The sequence below is a fragment of the Rhinolophus sinicus genome, linkage group LG01 (assembly GCF_036562045.2).
Source record: "Rhinolophus sinicus isolate RSC01 linkage group LG01, ASM3656204v1, whole genome shotgun sequence".
NCBI lineage: Eukaryota > Metazoa > Chordata > Mammalia > Chiroptera > Rhinolophidae > Rhinolophus > Rhinolophus sinicus.
The window spans coordinates 143,709,925-143,725,858 of NC_133751.1; the positions used below are offsets into that span (position 1 = coordinate 143,709,925).

Sequence of the window (15,934 nt, forward strand, 5' to 3'; positions counted from 1 at the left end):
TCCTCTCACATAACTGCCGTGTGTGTGTGTGTGTGTGTGTGTGTGTGTGTGTGTGTGTGTGGTGATATCATTTAAGATCTACTCTCTCATAAACTTTAAAATACATGATAAAATATTGTTAATTAGAGTCACAATGTTATACATTGGATTGCCAGGACTTCTTCCTTTTATGGCTAGAAGATTATACCCTTTGACTGACATCTCCCCATTTACCCTGTCCCCAGACTGTAGCAAATACTACTGTACTCTATTTCCAAGAGTTTGATTCTTTTATATATTCCATATGGAAGTGAGCATACACAACATTTGTCTTTCTGTCTGATTTATTTCACTTGGCATAATGTTCTCAAGGTCCATCTATGTTATTGCAAAAGGCAGGATTACCTTTTTTCACATGGCAGAACAATATCATATTGTGTATGTGTTTGTGTGTGTGTGTCTATACACCTTTTGTGTGTTCCTCACTTTATTTCCTGCATTGATGTCTTTATGCATTCATCCATTGACAGAAATGTAGGTTGTTTTCAGGTTTAGCTGTTGTGTTTCCATTGCATTATTTATTTTTACTTAAAGCTGAAGTGAGTCTTTTTAAGCTTGTTGTTGTAGGGTTATCACGAGGCTTACATAAAATATCTCATAGATATAAAAGTCTATTTTATATAATAACACATTAAATTCAATTGCATACAAACACTCTACCCTCTTACTCCTATTCCCCATATTTTATGTTTCTGATATCACTATTTCCATCTTTTTATAGAACAAAGTTGAAGAACCCACACTTTGTAAGTTCAAAACTTACTACAAGGCTACAGTAATCAAGACGTGATATTGACATGAGGATAAACATATAGATCAATGGCATAGAGTCAAGTTACAGAAATACATCTATGGTCAATAGGTTTTTCATAAAGGTACCAAGGCTATCCAATGGGGAGAAAATAGTCTGTTCAACAAACGGTGTTAGAATAACTGGATATATGGATGTAAAAGAATAAAGTTGGATCCTTATCTCACACCATATACAAAATTAACTCAAAGTGGATAAATAACTAAAATTTAAGAGCTAAATCTATAAAAAATCTTAAAAGAAAGCCTCAGAATAAATCTTTATGATCTTGAATTTTGCAACAGTTTTTAGACTGGATTAAAAGCATAAGGAAGAAGGGAAAAACTAGATAAACTGGACTCATCAAACATAACACTATCGACAAACTTTCCCAAAGAAGATATGCAAATGGTCAACAAGTATATAAAAATATGTTCAACATCATTAGTTATCAAGGAAATGCAAATCAAAATCACAAAATAATTCCACTTCAACCTTCCTAAGATGTCTATAATCAAAGAGATAGATAATGAAAAAGTATTAGCAAAGATGTGGAGAAATTGGAACTGTCTTAAACTACTAATGGGGAGAAAAAGCTGTAGAGCCACTTTAAAAAACAGTCTGGCATTTCTTCAAAAATTTAAACATACAGTTATCATTTGACCCATCAATTCCAATTCTATGCATATAATCCAAAGAAATGAAAATATGTACACATAAAAACTTGTACATGGGGTTCACAGCAGCATTATTCATAATAACAAAACAGAGGGAACAACTCAAATGTCAAACAGTTGATAATCATAAACTGGAATAGCATTCAATCATAAAAACCATGACACAACATGATGAACCTTGAAAACATAATGTCAAGTGGAAGAACCCAGTCACTAAAGAGAACATACAATACCATTCCATCTGTATGAAAGTCTTAAGGACGTTAATCTAGAAAAATAGAAATTATATTAATGGTTTTCTGGGGAATGATAGCTAAAAGATATGGGCTCTCATTCTCAGGTAACAAATATGCTCTAAAATTGATTGCAGTGCTGGTTGCACAACTCAGTGATTATACTGAAAAACAGTAAAGTGTACATTTTAAATGGGTGGATTATATACATATATAACATGCATATAACATACATATAACATACATATAACATATATAGTTATACATAGTTATATAGTTATATATGTGTGTGCGTGCATGTATACATATATACATACATACATATATATGTATATGTATATATACACACACATATATGAATGAATGATCTATTAGGCCCATGCACTTGATATCCATTTGTTTACAGTTTCACATCTGAAACAGGCAAAATTCTTTATTACTAATGAGAATTGGAGAAATGTCCCACTCACTGTATATCTCAAAAGGAGAAGGTGACAATGAAATAGAACGCTGGTTTCTGAGGAGCTAGAGTAGTGGGGATGTAGAAAAAGTAGTGGGGGTGCTCTCACTGGCCAGGGAATAAGAAGAGCCCACTTGTCCACATTCTAGCTGTACAAAGACTACTTGACCAGATTAGAGTTTAAGAGAGAAACAGACAAGAGTTTGAGAGAAAAGAACTCAGGAAGGTTGCCAGGCACAGAGAAGAAATGGAATACATCCCAAATCTTCAAATCAATTCTGGGCCTGCAGAGAGCAGTCACCCCAAAAGAAAACCAGTGTGTAGGGGAAGTCACAATGGAGAACAGAATCATCCAGATCAGCTGCTGGAGGGTAAAATCAAAAGACAGCAAAAAATCCTTTATTTCCCTAATTTATTTCAAGCTTTCATGATAAACATTTTCCAAGTCTCTACCTGTATTTGTGACTATTGCTTTGACACTACCTCGCATAAATTGCGAAACTTTGTTGCTATGAAAGGGGGAAAAAAAAACATGTAAATTTTCCATGTTCTCTAGCTTATGTTTGAAAGAAGTGAACAGTGATTTACACAAGAACTGGGAGAGCCCAAATCAATTACCCATACTGACTAAACTAAATTTCTAATAATTATGGGTTGCCAGGGGCAAGGTGGTTTAAAATATGGTTATCATTCTTAACATTTAGGGCCAATGGCCTTCACTGAATGAGAATCTCTGTAGGAAACAGGTTAAGGATTATTTTGCATAAATAATATAAAAGCAGGCTCACTGGACAAGGGGAATTATCAAGACATAATAATTACAAAAGAAAAATAAGAAATAGGGATGCCAGAATATGGAGACACAGATACCATACTAATTTAGTATGTTAGCTATTTAGAAAGCCTCCTGAACAAATTATCTCAGAAGTAGAAACAAAAAGGGTGGGAAAGGACATGCGAGTAAGTTAGAAAATAAAACACAAATAATATGAGAAATTTGATAGATTCAATACAAGTGAAATGGGCCATCCAGATACACAGATCACAGATCGAGTCAGGTAGAGGAAAGGATATATATAACCAAAGGCATTTGGGGAGAAAAGTTTTCTGCTCTGAAGAAAGACTTGAAAAGTCTTGTCAGCATGAGCATTGCCAGTGTCTCGTGGTTTCTCACTCCAGGACAACTGCTGCTCTTCCAGGCCTCTTAACTCTCTGCTACATTTTATTTTAGTTTTTCTACTAACACTAGCATGGATGCTCAGTGCAAAGCAGGCTGGTAGCTGGGAGAATTAAGAAGTATAATTTTGTGAACCTTATGCAATTCTCTTTTCACAAAGTCTTTAATGTCTTAAATCAATATTGTTTGTGGTCCAGTATTTTATGGGTTTCAGTTTTTACTTACAGATCCTCACACCAATGGTGTGGGTAAAAAGAAACATCAAGATGTCAAGATTTGTTCAGAATGATTGCTCCTGTCTGCAATTTTTTTTGATGTTACAGGAGTCCCATCTTATCTGCAGGGAATACATTCCCAGACCCCCAGTGGACCTGAAAGCACAGATAGTACTGAACCCTATATATACTATGTGTTTTTCCTATACACCTATACCTTGTCACTTCAAGGAAGTGCTTTGTAGCTTCTCTTTGGCATATTCGAATTGCCAGAAACACACTACTCCTGCACTATAGAGCAATGACTTAGTAAAATAAGGGTTTCTTGAACATGAGCATTGTAATGCCACAACAGTTGACCTGATAATCAAAATGGTTAAGTGACTAATGGGTAGGGAGCATACACATGGCTATAATGGATGGAAGAATGATCCATGTCCTGGGGGGGATGGAGCAGGGTGGTGAGAGAGTTTGTTATATTACTCAGTCATGTAATTTAAAACTTATGAATTATTTCAGTTCCCATGGGGAACTGAAACCGCAGAAAGAGTTAAGGTCAAGGGGGACTACTGTATTATTATAGGGCTAAGTCTGTAGAATTCAGATCTTTCTCACCTGAGGATGAATTTTCTTTCAGAAAGGACCTCAACACCTTCTCTTTTATGCAAGTAGACTCTTGTTTATTTATCTAACAAATAGATAGACTTTTGAGCATGTGTATATATGTCTAAAACTCTCCTACACCCATTCCTTTCCCAAGATGAACTTTGTCCACCTGTAGATATGCTCCTAGATTACAAACCATGATTAAGCAAATCTGAATCTTAATCTCAGAGAACATATATGTGCTTGTGTGTATATATATATTTATTTATATGCATATACCTGTGCCTTTATACACACACATACACACACATTAGCTGATAATTGTTCCCCTTGATTAATGTTATTTTAGATTATACACTTGAATAGAACAATCTAGCCCTGATAATAAAAATGTGACTTCTGAAGGTTGGTTTCCTAATTTATGAGTCATTTATCTGGCTTCAAAATACCATATTAAGTCCATTGCAAAATAAAGTTTTAGAATTAAAGCGTTTTGGTTCTGACAGAATAATTATGAAATCAGTAAAAGTTAAATAAGTTCTTAGTGTCTTAAATCTTAAAGAATTTCAGATAATAAACACTCACTTTATCAAACTGATTATTACCAGTCTGCATTGTCTTCAAAACAGCAATGGAACAGTTTATAAACATTTAAAGAAATTTATAACACAGAGCATACTCAGGAATTTTACTTAGAGTTATCTTGGTTAATCAATTATTTTTCAATTTGGAAATATGATCAGATGTGGTTTTTTTTGTTCATTTGTTTTTTAGAAACAGCATTGTGATATATTTTCCACTTAATTGCAAAGATCTCTGGTATCTAATTGGGTTTCAGGATATGATTTTTAAAAAAATTATAATATATATTATTTAAAATAGTTGCCCTGGCATTTGTTCAAGTATTTTTATTTAGTAGGTCAAATGATGAATAATTTCAATTTGCATAAGGAGGAGAAAGTTTTAGAAAGAAAATATAAAATTAAAGCATGCATTTTATTTACAAGTAATTTCATTTTGTCACACAAGTCTCTGCACGCTTATTTACTCAGAAATGGCCACACATCAGCCCTTCCATTTCTGTTTATTTTTAATTTCTTCCAGTGATCACACATTATGCTCTTTTCCACTGAGAAAGTAGTTGCCTTCTTTTGAAGACACTCCTCCCCAACGCCAAATGTCATCTCCTCCACAGAGAATTTCTGATGCAACTGGATGTCTAAATCCATACGTGATTAAACTTGTAAAACATTGTCGTTTAACACAGAATTTCCATAGGCCTACATGTGTGATAAATTCAGAAGGGAAAAAGGTATAATTTCTTGGGAATTTCATTGTGGTTGCTACTTTCTTTGTGTGGTAGCATGTTTCACTCCAAAACTTGTTATCGAAATGTTTATTTCTTCAACTTTGAAAGAAAATTAAAAATAAAAACCTACAAAAATTCTGAAACTCTGAATATGTTCTATTTACCAATAAAAGGCCAACTGGTAAAATCCTAATGATTTTAAATATTTTGCAAGATTTATAACCTTAGATCAGAACCGCATATTGAAAAGTTGTTATTAGCCCTTATAGTATCCACTGAGGATGCCAACACTCATTTAATGTGGGGGAAACAGGGAAAGTAAGTTTCACCAATCATAAGATATTGTATGTTTATACCTATCTAAACCCTGATTCAATAAAAAAAAAAGGATAAATATTCATTTAAATAAAGACACTCAGTTATTCCTCTGTTCATTCTTATGCTTTATGGCAGACAAATTTACAAATCTAATTTCATAATAGTCTGAACTATTTTTTGTATAATTTAGCAATGAAACATTGTTTATATGATTTTCCATATAAGACAAGTTATTCTATAACCTTAAATCTATCTACTCCCCTGAAAGAAAAAATAAAACTCATGTTCTTGATTCGGGATAAATTTGCCTTCTCCTTACAGGCAGGACTATCCACATGTGGCCCTAACTGTAGAATCAATTATAGAAACAAAAATTTCTATCTAGGTTCTCCTACAGTCTGGGCTTCCTGGTATTATTATATAATGACCTACATAACCTTATGAATTCATGACTCCAGCTTGCCTGTTTTTATCTTACACCTGCTGAATCAAAGTTCCCTGAGTTTGTTTTGGCCACTGATACTTCTCTATACCTTTCTTTCTTCCTTCCTTCCTTCCTTCCTTCCTTCCTTCCTTCCTTCCTTCCTTCCTTCCTTCCTTCCTTCCTTCCTTCTTCCTTCCTTCCTTTCTTTCTATCTTTCTATCATATATCTAGGCATTTTTCTTAAATTTGGTTTTTCAGGCTGTGATTAATATTTCCCTAGAGAAGCTAGAAACCGAATGTGCCTATCTCACGGTAAAACATTACCTGGCTCATGCATATACTTGGTCAGTTTCTTGGTGGTTGCTCAGTATGTCAGAATTTTCATGAAGCTACTGGTTTATTTTTAGGAATTTCTGATATAATTTATGTAAACTACTACCATGTGTATCATGGTGCCTTGTTTATGGTATTGTGATCTGTATATCTAGATTCCAATTTATTCATCTATTGTTACTCACTGTGCTAGGAAAAAAAAAAGCATAGGTGAAAAAAAATAAATGTGTGCCTAGAAAACTTGGAGTCTATAGTGAAGAAAAGATTAATGAAATACTATGATAATGTGAAATGCTGCACAGTAGTGCCTATGGACTACCTAGGGAAAAAAAATCCTATATTATCTGTTTACCTGCTGAATAACTTTAAACATGTTAAATGCTACACAAATTTACTGACACATGGAAAGAATAAAATTAATATCAATGGCTACCACAGTTGTAGAAAGTTTTAATGGACAGAGGAATCCACAAATAAGGGGAAATAGGGGTCTTACTGTAATTTGTTAGATTGATTTATCTTTGTATTATCTTCGTCACTAAAAGTTGTGTCCTCAGTATGATCTATCTAGATTTTAATTCATTGATTACCCATTATATTGAAATTATCTTTCTGCCTGGATTTTCATTATTGCCTCAACCTTCTCTTAAAGACTGATGTCATCTCTCATATTTACTCTTGATTTAATCCTTCTACCAAATCTTATGAATAGAATCAGTTATCATTTTCCAGAAAAAATAAAAGTAGTAAGTTATAAAATATCTTCTCATAGTACTTATACTCAAACCCATAATTAATAACTTGCAAATACTATCTAGAAATGATACTAAACTGATTTTCAATAAAAAATAGCAGAAGGTTATACTTATTACACTGTAGTTGACAATGTCATTGAAGCCTTATAACTTAAATTCAGAAAATGAGAGAAAAATATCTTGTTCAATCATCTGATAGATTAAAAATACAAAACTTACTTCTAAGCTCTTAGGAAGTAAAGGTATTTAGGATTTAGTATGCACATATGGCTCAACATTTATATACACATGGTAATATCAAGTTAGAACATCTCATGTGCTATTGTAGAATAATGGTTTAATCTTTTGTTTTCCCTTTCTCTGGTGAGAACAGCAGAATTTAATGGGAGTAGGGACAGAATCCACCATTAAAATCTTCTCCAGCAAAGAAGAAGGAGGAGGAGGAGGAGAAGAAAAATGAGAAAACTAATCTACTTTAGCTTAAGCGAACACTTCATTTTAGTCACAAATTATTTTGGAGGAAAAAATCATGCAGTAACTGTTTAGATTTCTTTAGCTTTGAATAAAAACTGAACCTTTTGTAGTATTCTACCTGCAAATCTTGTGATAATCAGCAATACTCTTCTCACAATCAAAACTAAAAGGTGATTTTTCAGTTTTGATTCTCTTTGATAGATCCACATTTAGGACACTGTTGGGTGAACTACTGGAAACATTCTTCTTTCTCAGTCTCCACGGTGATGTGCTGTTCATCTGTCTATCATTTTACTATTGTCTTTGAAAATTATTTCTTTCACTGACTATTTTAGCCCCGGTACATGGAGCCCACTATTGTCTAACAAGATGAACTTCCAATTCTTTTCTGTCAATACATTCATCTATAATCCCTAACTTAAATACTAGTAAAGATTTCACTACTTCCTTGACTTTATTTCCTGGAATTCCACAACATTTGGAAATGTTTATGTAATAGCAATTATAATGCAGTTCTTAACGTAATATTATTTTGCAATTTTTTTATCTCCAGGACTTAATACAATGCCTGTCACATAAAAAAATATTTGTTGAAGGAATGAGTGGATAGATTAATGAATCAACAAGCTACCTTGCTCTGTGGCCCATCTGACCTGAAGTGTAGGCTCTCTTAGCCTCTGACTTTCAGGTGGATATCAGCAAGCCAAGGGCAGAGAGAGCAGAGTATAATAAGGATGTGAATTTTCCCTCCTCCTTCCTACTCTAGTTTCCTTCTATCAGGGTTGCTATGGTCTGAAGAAGTCCATCACTGAGGGCCAAGTCTCTTTCAGGTGGCCATTTTCATATGGCTAAAATAGGAGATCATAGGTCATCTAATTGGCCTTAGCCAAAGGAAAAGCAAACTTTCTTGTATCTTTATAACAGGAGGTAATATTACAACTTGGAGCAAGGCTCTGACTGAAGTTAGGTTCTCACATAGACTGGGAGATAGGACACTATCTTCCTTGATGATTACATTTTAAAAGGATGGCTCTCAGGGCCTTCAGAAAGACAGTCCTTAGATTAAAAAAAAAACAAACGCAACAAAACAAAACAAAAAACTGGTAAGAGACTTTTTAAATGATTTACATCTCAAAGGGACAGAGAAAGAATTTGTAATTACAAATTGTCTGAAGTCAATGCTCTAATAAAAGGAGCTAACAGACCTCTGTGGTTAGGCCATCTGGAGTCTGTAAAGACCTACGCAAGAGGGAGGGCTGGGGCTTAGAGGCAGGAGGAAGCTTGTTTAAAGTTTAGCCACGCTGAGGAAAACTTTAAGGCCCTCTTAGTGAGTATAATTTAGAAGGAAAGTACAAAGGACCTCTTTAGAGATTATGGCTCATACAAATGTCATGTACATGTAAATAAAAGTTCTGTAAGTCTGAAGCATATTATGTGAGAGTAAGTATTTTGAGAGGTAAGTCCATAGCTGCGAGAACATGTAGAATATTACAAGTATGTGGAATTATGATTTGATTCAGCTAATTAAAAAGTAATTTAAAAACTGATGGAGGCGCACATGTACAACACGGAAGCAAAACCAGGAAAAAAAGTCACCAAGTCTAAGAACAGCATTTAATTAATAAAAGTATGAGTACACAACGCCAAAGTTTATGATTTAGAAAGAATTAATGGATGTAGCAGTTAGAGATCTATTATTGATAGGGTGGCCGATAAAGGAACGTGCATGGTCAGGCAAATTAAGAAAATTTATTAAGAGAAAGTCTATTTTATTAACAGAAAGTTTATCGGGCTGAACAAAGACAGCTACAGCCCCAGCTGCATGTCTAAAAGAGACTTGCAGCCCTCAGGGAGGGTGTGAGGAGGGTTTTATAGGGGCTGTGCTGACAGGGTAGTGTTGTTTGAACAGAACATGCTGACTGTCTGTAAGCCAGTAGCTGTTTTGTGGTGTTTGCTGTTATCACAAGTTTGGCTTTGTCTGCAGGTGCAGGCCAACAGACATTTGTTGTTTTCTTGCAGACATGGCTCTGTCTGCAACTCTAACATTCAGAGACCTAACAATCACGGTCCTTAAGGCAGAAATCTTAATAAAGTAGTAGAGAAAGGAATCAAATGTAAAGAGTTGAGAAACTTACAAATGGGAGATGAAAATATAAAGGCAGGACATTTTATAGAACTTTCGAGAAATCTAGCAGTAAAGAGAAGGAGAGGTAAAATATTGTGATTCTTCATGTTGTACAAAGTTTTTAGAAATAGTTCTGTATTAATGTGTATTAAGATAGCTTCAAAGATTTGGCTAATGGGAATTTTTCTTCTTTGTTTATTCAGTCTAACTGATTGATAGGAAATTTGCTTGGTTGGTAAAGACAAATGTTTTGTCAGGCATATATATGTATCTCAAACGGGTTTATCACATTCTGTTCCTAAACTGGACTAACCATCTCTAGACGCATTTGTTCTATGTCTTTATACTTGGCCTGCCTCATACCACTGGCTTAACGGGTTGTATTTTCAACCTCTGTTCAGGTTTCTCTGAATTAATTGGGAACTTCCCAATCAACACTAGAACTCAACTTTATTCAGAGTCAAAGATCGTATATATATGATTTTGTTACCCCAAAGTTGCAGCACTAATAAGGCAGGCAACCTGGAAATATAATTTCTGTAAAACTACACTCACTGTGGGACTAAGTCACTGTAATACCTTGAGTGGAATGGTGATTGACAAGTAAAAGAATCAAATTAGAGGCACAAAGAATATATTGAGCAGTGGGATATAAGAAAGTTAGTGTGTTTGGCAATTCCTCAAAGAGTCAAACATGAAGTTACCACATGACTCAGCAATTCCACTCTTAATTATATCTAAGTGAAATGAAAACACAAGTTTATACAAAAATTTGTACACGAATGTTCATAGAAACATTATTCATGACAGCTCCAAAGCAAAAAGAAACCAAATGTGTGTCAACTGATGAATGGCTGAATAAAATGTGATATATCCATATAATGAATTATTGTGCAGCTGTAAAAATAAATGAAGTACTGATACACGCCACAACATGATGGACCTTGAAAACACTATACTGAGTAAAAGAAGTCAAACACAAAAGTTGTATATTATATGAGTGCATTCATATGAAATATCCAAAGTAGGCAAATCCATAGAAAAAGAGTAGATTAGTGGTTGACTAGGTCTGGTAGTATTGCTGGATAAAGTGTGGAGTATGTTTGCTAATAGATACCGTGTTTCCCTATAGGGCGAAAAGAATATTTGAAACTTTGATTCTGGTGATGATTGCCCAAGTCTGGTAATGTAGTAAAAACATTAAATTGTATACAGTAGCAGAGGAGGGACTAGCAGATGGGAGAAAGGGAAACAAAGCCATTAGGTAGGGTATATAGGGAAATGGAATATGTGACAATATAAGTGGATGCATCAAACATTTTAGGGCTATTGACATATGGCTGCTATTCTGGGACTTTAAGGGAAAATGCATAAATGAAAAATGTGTTTGTCACAGTCACTAAAATAAATCATTATATTTTTGTCTTCAGAATGTATTCCTTATTTACTGTAGATCTATGTCAGAGAAAATAACCTTATAGTATACTTGTCTAAGTATTATTTATAAAGTTTAATCTCAGAAAGCTATTTTTTTCTAGTTTTACATATTGATTTGCATTTCATTTTCCAAGGAATCATCTAATTATAATTATGTAGTTGTTACTTTATTCTCAACTCCTTTTTTATAATACAAATGATGACTTGGTCATATTAGTCCATTATAATATATTAAAATTGATTAGGTGTTTTAATCATAAATGGATGTTGTTTCCTATCAAACACTATTTCTGCTTCTATTATATAATCATGTGATTTTTGTCCTTTATTTTGGTTGTGGGGTGTATCACATTGATCAATTTGTGTATGTTGAACCACCAGAGAGGACATACAAATGGCTAATAGACATATGAAAAAATGTTCACTATCACTAATTATCAGAGAAATGCAAACTAAAACCACAATGAGATATCACCTCACACCAGTTAGAATGGCTACCATCAACAAGATATATAATAACAAGTGTTGGAGAGGCTGTGGAGAAAAAGCAACCCTCATACACTCTTGGTGGGAATGCAGATTGGTGCAGCTGTTATAGAAGGCAGTGTGGAGGTTCCTCAAAAAATTAATAGAATTACCATAATTTTATGAGACAAATACCATATGATCTCACTTATGTGTGGAATCTAAAGAAAAGAATAAATGAATTAAATAATCAGAAACAGTCTCAGAAACATAGAGGAAAAACTGAGGGTTGCTAGATGGGGGTGGGGAGATGAGGAGGAAGATGAGGGGATTAGAAAGCACAGTCTATAACCATAAGATTGCCAAGGGGATACCAAAGTCAATTTGGGGATTGTAATCAATAATGTAAGATTTTGTAGAGTATCTGATGGACACTTGTCTCATTAGGGAGACCACCTCAGGGATGATGTAGATGCCTGATCACTGCACTGTACACCTGAAGCTGAAGCTGAACAATAATGAATGTCAACTACAATTTTATATAGAATAGAGGCAGTAGAAATGTAATGTCTGTATGTGATGTCAGAGGGGTAGGAGATAGGAGGAGGGGGTTATCACTGTGTGAGGGATGTAAATGATAAATGTTTAACTATTACATTGTTTTGTACCCCTGAAACTAACTTAAAAATGTTAAATAATTAATTAATTAATTAATTAATTAATTTAAAAAATAGAATATAATTACCTATTGACTCAGCAATCCTCCGGAGTATCTACCCAAAAAATCTGAAAACATTTATCCATAAAGATATATGTGCTCCAGTGTCCATTGCAGTTTTTTTTTTTACATGGTCAAGACATAGACACAACCAAAGTGTCCTTCAATAGATGACTTGACTGGATAAAGAAGATGTGGTACATATACACAATGGAATACTACTCTGCCATCAGAAAAGATGAAATAGTGCCATTTGTGACAACATAGATGGATCTTGAGATTATGCTAAGTGAAATAAGTCAGACAGAAAAACTTGAGAATGATATGATTTCACTCATATGTTGTATATAAAACTGAAAACAACAAAGGAACAAGACAAACAAATGAAGAAACAAAAACTCATAGACACAGATAATAGTTTAGTGGTTACCAGCGGGGGCGGGGGGAGAGGGTGGTGAATGAGTGTAAACGGGATCAAATATATGGTGATGGAAGAAGAACAGACTCTGGGTGGTGAACACACAATGTAATATATAGATGATGTATTATAGAATTGTACACCTGAAACCTATGTAACTTCATTAACAATTGTCACCCCAATAAACTTTAATTTAAAAAAATGATTAGAATATAATAACTGCAAGCAATGAAACTGAGCTTTTAGTCACAGGAAAAGTTATATAATCTGTATTTATATATAAATGATTATAATTTAAATTTATATGTGATAGGTTCAACCTAGCTATAGGTTTTATAACATAATAAGAAAAGAGAATTCTGATATTTTTTAAAGTTTTCTTAAACATATAATCGATCACATAACTACATAAATTTGTCTAATTCTGCTTGATTTTGATTCATGTTAAAGAGTTTCGTGGAATATTAAATCTTGCATTTCTTTTAAAAATACTGCATTCTTTCATAAATAATGCATTCTTATTCAATTGATCAGTAAGTAGTTTTGATATGACTGTTCCCCCAAAATAAATTTCTTTCTGATCACTGCTCATTAATCAAACTTTCAATATTAGTAACACATTGGGCCAAATGTTTTATGTTGAGCTATTATTATACCTGTGCTGTCTTTTCTCTTGCCCACTAAGTCTGTCAAAATGAAAATTGCTTTCTCTGACCAAAAGTACAGCAGGAGCACAGCCTGGCTCCTTTTTACACAAAACCACCAACAGATTTGTTAACAGCTGCTCTTGGGGTCTGTGCACGTAATGGAAACTTCAGAACCTTGCAGGACCCATGGTTTCTCTGTCTGCAACACAGGAATCATTTAACAGTAGGTGACACTTTTGGCAATGTATAATTAAAGGGCTTGTTTTAGAAAAATTACACACTGTGCAACACATAATAAAAGAAGGGGTGACACTAACATGCATGAGTGTACAATTTAGATTGTGGCAGAAAATGAGCACAGCTGGGCGCTTGACAATTTTGGCTGTGTTCCCTGAGGTCAGGTTTAAAAAAACAAATCACTATGTGTTTCAACATTATTCAGGTGAGAGTGAATCAATATTGTAATTAAAAATATATTTTCTTTTTTATTTTGCTAATTATTCTGCTATAAGCTTCTACTGGGGAAGATTATAAATGGGTTCAGAACATGACAAACCAGAGGTCATCATTTAATTTGGATGCCAAGCATCACATTTTTAAGGTACTGATATTTAGTTTATAGGGAAATAAAACAAGGAAAATTTAAGTGAATCTTAGTTGCATTATGCTGAACACAAATGCTTCAGTTCAGATTCATGGGATGAAGCAGATCTTTAAAACAGGATAAATTTGGGTCAATGGAGTTAGCATAGTGGGTCATATTTCTTTCAGAATCTACTTGTTAAGTGTTCATCACCATTTGCTACTAAAGGCAATGACATTTTTATAGTTTAGAAACTTGATTTAAAAAAATACATTAGAGCTCTTTTTTATGTCACCTCGGAGGCGGTCAGCAGCTTTAGGATGAAGCTGAACATCTCCTTCCCAGCCACTGGCTGCCAGAAACTCATTGAAGTGGATGCTGAATGCAAATTTCCTATGTTTTATGAGAAGCGTATGGCCACAGAAGTTGCTGCTGATGCTCTGGGTGAATAATGGGATGTGGTTTGAATCAGTGGAGGGAACGACAAACAAGGATTCTTCATGAAGCAAGGTGCCTTGACCCATGGCCATGTCCGCCTGCTCCTGAGTAAGGGGCACTCCTGTCATAGGCCAAGGAGGACTGGAGAAAGAAAGTGCCCATCTGTTCAGGGTTGCATTGTGGATGCCAATCCGAGTGTTCTCAACTTGGTCAATGTAATAAGAAGGGAGAAAGATATTCCTGGTCTCACTGATACTGCTGTGCTTCGTCACCTGGGGCCCCAAAGAGCTAGCAGAATCCACAAACTTTCCAATCTCTCTAAAGATGATGTCTGCCAACATGTTGTGAGAAAGTCCCTAAACAAAGGAGGTAAGAAACCTAGGACCAAAGCACCCAACATTCAGTGTCTTGTTATTCCACGCATTTTGTAACACAGATGCCAGCATACTGCTCTGAAGAAATAGCATACGAAGAAAAATAAGGAAGCGGCCACAGAATATGCTAAACTTTTGGCCAAGAGAATGAAGGAGGCCAAAGAAAATCTCCAGGAACAGATTGCTAAGAGACACAGGCTGTCCTCTCAGCGCTTCTACTTCTGAGTCCAGTCAAAATGAGATTTTATAAGAGTAACAAATAAAGAAGATCAGACATCAACAAAATAAAATAAATTAGGAACTAAAGAGAAGAAATCTAGTATGCTCCATTGCTAAGAGTTGTGCATCTTATTGCTCATTCACAATTTAACATGATTAAATGTGTTTCAGTCTTCCTTTCACCTTGGAAGATGGCCTGCTGCTAAATGTCTATCACCATTTACTACCTTTGCTGTATCACACTGTATGTACACATTTTGGTCTACCTTTTTGTTTAACATTATGTTAGTGAGATTTATCAATGTTGTACACATAACTGTAGCTCAATCATTTTCATTGATGTGAAGAATCCATTATATGAATATGTCATTCTATATCTGGTTAATATAGATGAACATATTAGCTATTGTAAATAATGCTGATATAAATATTTTTCCATATATTTTGATGAACTATCTAAGCATCCTGTTAAGCATATGTAGAATTGCTACTTTACAAAACATATGTTTAGCTTCAATAAATATTGGCAAACAATTTTCCAACAAGTTACACTCCCACCATCAGATGCATTGGAGTTCCAGGTCCTTACCAACACTTATAGACGTCAGTGTTTTGTTATATTTTAGTCATTCTAGTGAGTATATAATGTATTTCATTGTTGTTTTATTTTTTTCCTGATAATGAATGAGGTTGAGCATGT

The 15,934-nt window shown here is 34.3% G+C and overlaps 1 pseudogene; it reads left to right on the forward strand.

The window, feature by feature from the left end:
- The first annotated feature begins 14,523 nt into the window (after nucleotides 1-14,523).
- Nucleotides 14,524-15,240, forward strand: LOC109433965 (small ribosomal subunit protein eS6; annotated as a pseudogene).
- The last annotated feature ends 694 nt before the right edge of the window (nucleotides 15,241-15,934 follow it).